We start from the raw sequence: 6,837 nt of genomic DNA on the forward strand, positions 1-6,837 counted from the left end.
CTGGGGTGGGGGTTGGCTCTGTGCAGGACTGCCCCAGGGACGTTATTCCTCACTGCCGTCTCTGGGGGCAGGGGGTGCGTCTTCACCTGTGAAGGGAGCTGCCTGAGGTCAGGCTGGGGTCCTCGGGGAGCACCCCTCACCTGTCATCAAAAGTGTATTAAATACATGTTCTGGGTCAAGCACTGTGCTAGGTTATCTGGGGGGTTACCAAGAAGTTGAAGGTGTGCTGCCGGCAAATTAATAAAGAATTACAAAGAAACAATATGGTTTCATTATTTTTTTATTATTATCTTCTAATCTTCATCCAAGGATATCTTTATTGATGTTAGAGAGAGAGGAAGGGAGAGAAAGAGAAACATCAGTGTCAGAGAGAAGTATCGATGGGTTGCCACACATATGAGCCCTGACTAGGGACCAAACCTACAACCTAGGCATGTGCCCTGACTGAGAATCGAACCCACAGCCTTTTAGTGTAGGGGATGATGCTCCAAACAACTGAGCCACCTGGCCAGAGCAGGGAAGATGTGGTTTTAAATTGGTGTCCCTCTGCAACGTGGTACAGAGGTTTTGTTGTGTGGACAGGCTGGGTGGTGGCAGCAGCCTCCTGGCCCCCCGCTCTGTAAACCCGCCCCTCCCCCCTCGTTACAGAGACCACCGAGGGTGTTCCCACACCTGTGCAGACTTCTCCAGCATGGGCCCCTGGGAAGAGAAGAGCCTTTGATTGTTAATAGGTTGTTCAAGGACTTGCTTAATAATATTCCAAATCCATCCCTTTATTATAATTTAAGTCACCAGAGTAATATTTCAGGGTCATATCATATTTTCCAAAAACTTCTTTCATAAAAATTGTCAATGTGATTCTCACAGTGCATACACATACCTACCTTTTACCAGAAACATCCTATCACATATTTATCCATCCCTCTGCCAGTCCATCTTTTTATATTACATTTCAGAACAAACGGCAGGCATCCATACAGTGCCCCCGAAACATGTGTCAGTAGAATTCAGTGTTTGTTTACACTTCTGGGCCCTAAAACCCTACGAAGACAGAAGATAGAGCATCACCACCTCAAGCTTTCTTACTTACGCCCTTTCCCAGTCTCCACCCACCAGCAGTGGTTTTAATTTTTTTCGACCATAATGTTGGCTGTTACAAAATTTAAGTGAGATTCTACGCTGTCTTGTCACACTTAGCACTCGGGGTGGTCCCTTCACTCAGACACGCAGGGAAGCTGTTCGTTTTCATGGAAGTGAAAGGTCAGAGAAATCCTCTGGGTCGGGAACGGGGCTGTGATGGGCAGAACCAGGGCCCTCAGAGATGCTCACATCCTAGTTCTTATAACCCGTGCATGTGTTACCTTACAGGCAGAAGGGGATTTGCAGCTGTGATCACGTCAAGGACCCTGGGGCAGCGGGTTATCGTGGATTATACATGGGTGGGTTCGTTGTAATCACAAGGGTTGTAGAATGAATCAGAGAAGGAGGAAAAGACATCTGAAGACGCCGTGCTGCTGGCTTCCACGCCGCCAGAGGAAGGAACTTCGAGCCCAGGAATGCTAGCAGCCGGCAGGGCAACAGACAAACTAGAAACTTTTAGGGCTTCCGGAAGAAAGCGGCCCTGCCCACACTTCGGTGTTGGCCCCATGAGACTCACTCACTTGGACTCTGACTTCCAGAGCTGTAAGGTGACAAAGGTGTGTCGTCCTAAGCCACTGAGCTTGAGGTCATTTGTTACAGTAACAATAGGAAACCGATACAGGGGCATTTGTTTCTTAGTCTGAATGCATAACAGAATGACAGCAAATCGGAATTTTAAAAAACTCTCTAGGATCCTACCACCTTGGTAAATCTGAATTCCGTTTTTTTTCTCCTTCCCTTCCAGTCTCACCTTCGACACTTAAAAATTTTTAGTTTCGATCACAACCTACTACAAATTTCATGTTTTGCTTTTTTCCCCTCACTTAATGTTTTGTCAAGAGTATCCACATGCTTTATGTTCTTTATGACTATTTTAAGAGGACTGCAATTAAAATCAAATTAACGTGCTAAAGTTATTAGTCACCAAATATTAAAGGGTAATTCTTTTTAGAAAGTAAAATGATTCAAATACAAAGTGAACACGTCAAAGATTTTTATTTAACTCATTAACGAGAGAACCGGGAAGATGGTTTATTTGGTTCGAAGGAGAATCCGAAGGGCAAGGAAACGCACAGCACGCTGCTCGTTGTCCGCTGATCCTGGGAGACCGGCCTGACGCACACCCGTGTGCGACGGGACCGGGTTTACCCCAGGCCGATTGGTGTAAACGAGAGTTAAGTTCCCGTGGCATATTTCTGGCCACAAAAATATCACCAAACTTGTAAATAAAGAACCAAAGCACTTCTAACATTAAACGTTGAAATAAAGGTGAGCTGTACTTACATTTAATAAAGATAGAAAACAAGTAAAATAAGCATTTCCCAGCCTGCTTATTCCATCCAGTTCAGGGTCAAGGGTGGCCAGAGCCTCTCCTGGCAGCTCAGGGCACAGGGCCAGGACCCCTCCTGTGGTAGGGCACACTCACACCCCCCAGCTCAGACGGGGATGGTTCGGACACCAGTCTGCCTGACGGGCACGTCTGTGGGGTGGGCGAGGAAGCTGGGGTCCTCAGAGAAAGTGCACACAGACACCGGAGGACGTGCACACCCCACACAGGCGGCGGCCTCGGGTCGACCTTTTGTCAGTGTTAAAACGAAATAACATCATTTGTGGACCTGCCATATGATAAGCCCAGCAGGAAAGCCAAAATTAATCTGCGTAACAGATACAGAACCGGGGGTATCGGCCAGTGCGCACAGGGCCGTAATCGGTAGCGTTCACTGGACACATTTGTGTGGACGAGAATTACCTGCCTTGTCAGTTTCCCTCCGTTTGCATTATTTTAAAGTCACTTAAAGAGAGGAAGGCGGAGACACTTGGATGGGTGGGCTAGGTGGGACACCCAGTGATCACACCCTGCCGGGGCAGGACCTACCTCAAAGTCTCAGTGTTTCCTCACCCCCACTTTTCGCCCGTGTTCATTGGCCACCGTTAGATCTGAAGAGCTGGCGGACTGGACCAGCTGAGGACCCCGGCATGCATACACCAGCCATGGGGAAGGGCTGGGGCACCCCGACGCCCTGAGCCCCCGAATGGGATTCTCCGTTAATGACATAGTGGGGGCATCAGTGGGCCCGGCTAGAACTGGCTTATGTTGTCACTAACTTTTTTTTTTACCTTTTTGTTTTAAGTCTTTCTGAAAAGTATGATGGTTTTAGTCAGTCCTAGGATTCAGCAAAAACTTTCTAATTCTGCTTCTGACTGCTGAGGCTTAGACACCACATTTCCGTTCCTGAGTTTTCCCACTCGTCGAATAGACTTGGGGTGGGGGTTGAGGCACGGGTGGTGGCTCAGAGTGGCCAGGTGAACGCAGGATAACTTGCACCTCTAAAACTAAGTATTTGAAGTTGGTGATTGCATAAGAAACTCACTGCTGTGGCAGACACGCTGCCCCCACTGACCCCCCTCTCATCCCCCCGCTCCCATAACCATGTTGACAGTTTGACTACAGAAAGGCACCCCTCGACCCCTCTTGTCCCAGGAAATGGCTGGCCACAGAAAACCCGCCACCCCTTCCTCTTCTGAAATGTCCCCAAACTTCTTGCCTGCCCCTTGCAGCCAACCGCCATGGCCAAGTGTACTTGAATACAGCTGGTCTGTCCCGCACTCCACAAAGCCTACCCTAACAGGACCCTTCCCACCAAGACAGTGTGTCATCGTTTCCTTTTTCCGTAATAAAAAGTGTTCCCTGACACCTTTGAACCCCTGCTGAAACAACGGTACGAGCAGAAGGGGGGTTTGCTACAAGTTTACTATGAACAGGCTTTACTAATTGTGTCTTAGATGTAGATTTATCTTTAACACGTAGGATGCACATCTAAGAATTCTTCCCTTAACACACACCTGCTTCCTGGGCAAATGTGGGTTCGGGTTCACTCTGGCCGACAGCCTGGGACTGCACTGGCTTCTTAGGACCCATGGAGAAACTGTAGTGGAGGGATTCTAGTTCAGCCCTCTAATTAAATTCCGTGAGTTAATGAGGGACAGCTGACACCGCAAATGGATTAAAATTGAAATGTCAAGGGCAGCATTCCCCTGGCTTCTGCCCAGAGTGTGTCTGATGAGTTCCTCCAAGTTCCCTGAGTTCCAGGCATGCACAGGGCAGACTGGTTACGGCCGTCAGAGGCTGGGCTTGCTGCAGCAGCTGCCCGCACAGGCCACGCAGGAAAGCAGCTGTCAGCTTTTATTAGGAAGGTACACGTATTTGCCAGTAGGTGTGTCAGACTGGTATATCTCTCTGCTAATTACCACTGTAGTTCTTCCCATTTTGGAATTAGTTTGTATATTTCTTGATGCGGTACATGCCCAGGATTTAGGGAAATACATCCAGTTAACCATAGAATGCATTCATGGTATGCCATCCCGGTGACCAGTGCTGTTCTGGGTGCTGGAGTGCGTCCGGGATAGGGCAGAGAAAGGCACTCACTGCCTGCAAGGACCTTATGTTCTAGCGGAGACCCAACATGTGAAGAGATAATAGCAGCTGCCCGGAGTGTGAAAGCAGTGAGGGGGGTGGAGTGGCCCAGCCAAGGCTTGGAGGAAAACTGTCCGGAGCTCCGGAACAGCAGGTGCAAAAGCCTTCCAGCCCCCGGAGGGGTGGTGAGTCAGAGGTGCTGGGAAAACGCTAAGACCAGTACGGGGAAAGCAGAGGTGTGAAGGACAGATTTGGGCGGGGGCCAGGTCAGGCAGGGCATTTCATTACGGGACAGGTGTGTGAGCATAATGACGCTGTTGGTGGATTCAGCAGAGGATAATACCTATTTGTTTTTAAAAGATGTCTCTGGAAACTGGAAAACTGCCTGCAGGGATCACGATGGCTAGTCTCCGAAGAGGGCCCTCGGTGCTCCTCCACGCCCTGGGGGCTTGGCGGGCTGCCGGGCTACGCTGACCACTGAGCAGGCCATGGACTTCCAAGCCCCAGTCTCAGAGGACTGCCAGCTGCCGCTTCCTTCCTCTTGGAACACCACTAGCTCTTGAGCCCAAGCTGCACGGAAGAGAACTGAGGCCCACGCCCCGTCTGAGGACCCAGCCAATGGCCTGCACCAGCCAGGTGGAGTGCGCCACCCAGACATTCTGCCCGGCAATATCACGTGAATAGAGGAACACCCCCTCAGCTCAAGAAAGCCACAGAATTACGAGATTTAATAAACTGGTTTTGAAGTGGTTCATTTCATAGCAATGGATAAGTGAAATGGGCAGGGGAGGGGGCGGGACAGCAGGGAGCTGGCCATTGGGGTCCTTTAGGCAGGAGATGACGGAGGCCTTGACCAGACGGGCCAAGGCTGGCGAGTCCTCGGATCCAGGATACGTTTGTTGGTGTAACTTCAGGCCGAACTGTGGGAAAGCCGGAACAGAAAGGCAGCATTCCCTTGCCCGGCTCTCCTCACTCCAGACCACTCTGTAAAGAGAACTGTTTCGAACTCTCAGCTCTCTCTCCTTACAGTCGCCACCACACAGCACCAAGTGCTTATACTGTCTTCTTTTTTAAGAAGGAAAATAAGATTAACATAAGCTTTTGTGTGGAAGGACTTAAGAAACAAAACCTCATGACCTAAAAAAAATTACTTATAGGTGTAGCCACTGAAGAATGAAAAAAAAAATATATATATATACATATAAAAGATAACAAAAACAAAGTTAAAAGATGAGCCATAATGGAGAGAAAATATTTGCAAAGTATAACAAAATTTTTATATCCTAAAATATATGCAATTCTAAATAAAAAGACAATCTAATGGAAAATAGCATTAAGCTGCTCTAAGAATTTTACATTACCTTTCTGCATCTTGATGTGTCGCTTTTCCACATTTTCCCGTGCAGGTCCCATGCAGGTCTTCCTCTCGTCCCCGGTAGACCTGCCTAGGCTTCTTCACAGCAGGTGGTCTCACCTCCAAGAAGGTGAGAGGAGATGGCTTGGGGCCTCTCCAAAGCCCTGGCTGCAGACCCTCCACAGAGCCACTTCTGCCCCATTCTGTTGGTCCAAACAAATCACAAGGCCAGCCTGGGTTCAAAGGAGTGAAAAAATAACCTACTCTCTCTGGACGGCCAAGGACGTTCCATCGCAAGGGGGCGTGGCTACAGGCGGTGTGATTCTTTGGGGACCATTATAACACTCGAGCACGAACTCTCTCAAAGTGTCTTCTACCTCGCAAGTGACCGATAGTTTGGCTGGGGCTATTACTCTCAATTGGTTATTGGTTAAGAGCAAAGGCATTGCTGTGTGGTTTTGTGGTTTCCCGTGCGGAGAATGGCGATGCCGTTTTCCGTTCCTTGGCACGCAGTCTCTCGTATCCCTCTCCGAGGTCTGTCAGGATCTTCGCTTATCTGTGGTTTTAGGAAATTTCATAATGTGGTCTTGTGTGGGTCTTCTTCTTTTCTCTTGTCCTCCTGATTCTCATTTACTGAGCATTTGGAAAATCATTGTAATCTGGAAATGTGGTTTTCAGTTTGGACGTTTTACTTATTTCGTTGATAGCTGTGTTCTCTGCAAATATCTTTTCTCCAAAAACATATTAGAGGAGGGGTGTTATTTTACATTTTTGCATATCTCTTCCATCTTGGCCTAATAGGAGACAATCCTCACTTCTACTTCTGCATTCCATCTGCTGCAATGTGTTGTTTTGGTTGAAATATATGAAGAAATTCCAACCAGACACATTTTTAAAAGGAGCTTGTGTCTGAACAGACAGTACAGAA

The sequence above is a fragment of the Phyllostomus discolor genome, chromosome 9 (genome assembly GCF_004126475.2).
Source record: "Phyllostomus discolor isolate MPI-MPIP mPhyDis1 chromosome 9, mPhyDis1.pri.v3, whole genome shotgun sequence".
Classification (NCBI taxonomy): Eukaryota; Metazoa; Chordata; class Mammalia; order Chiroptera; family Phyllostomidae; genus Phyllostomus; species Phyllostomus discolor.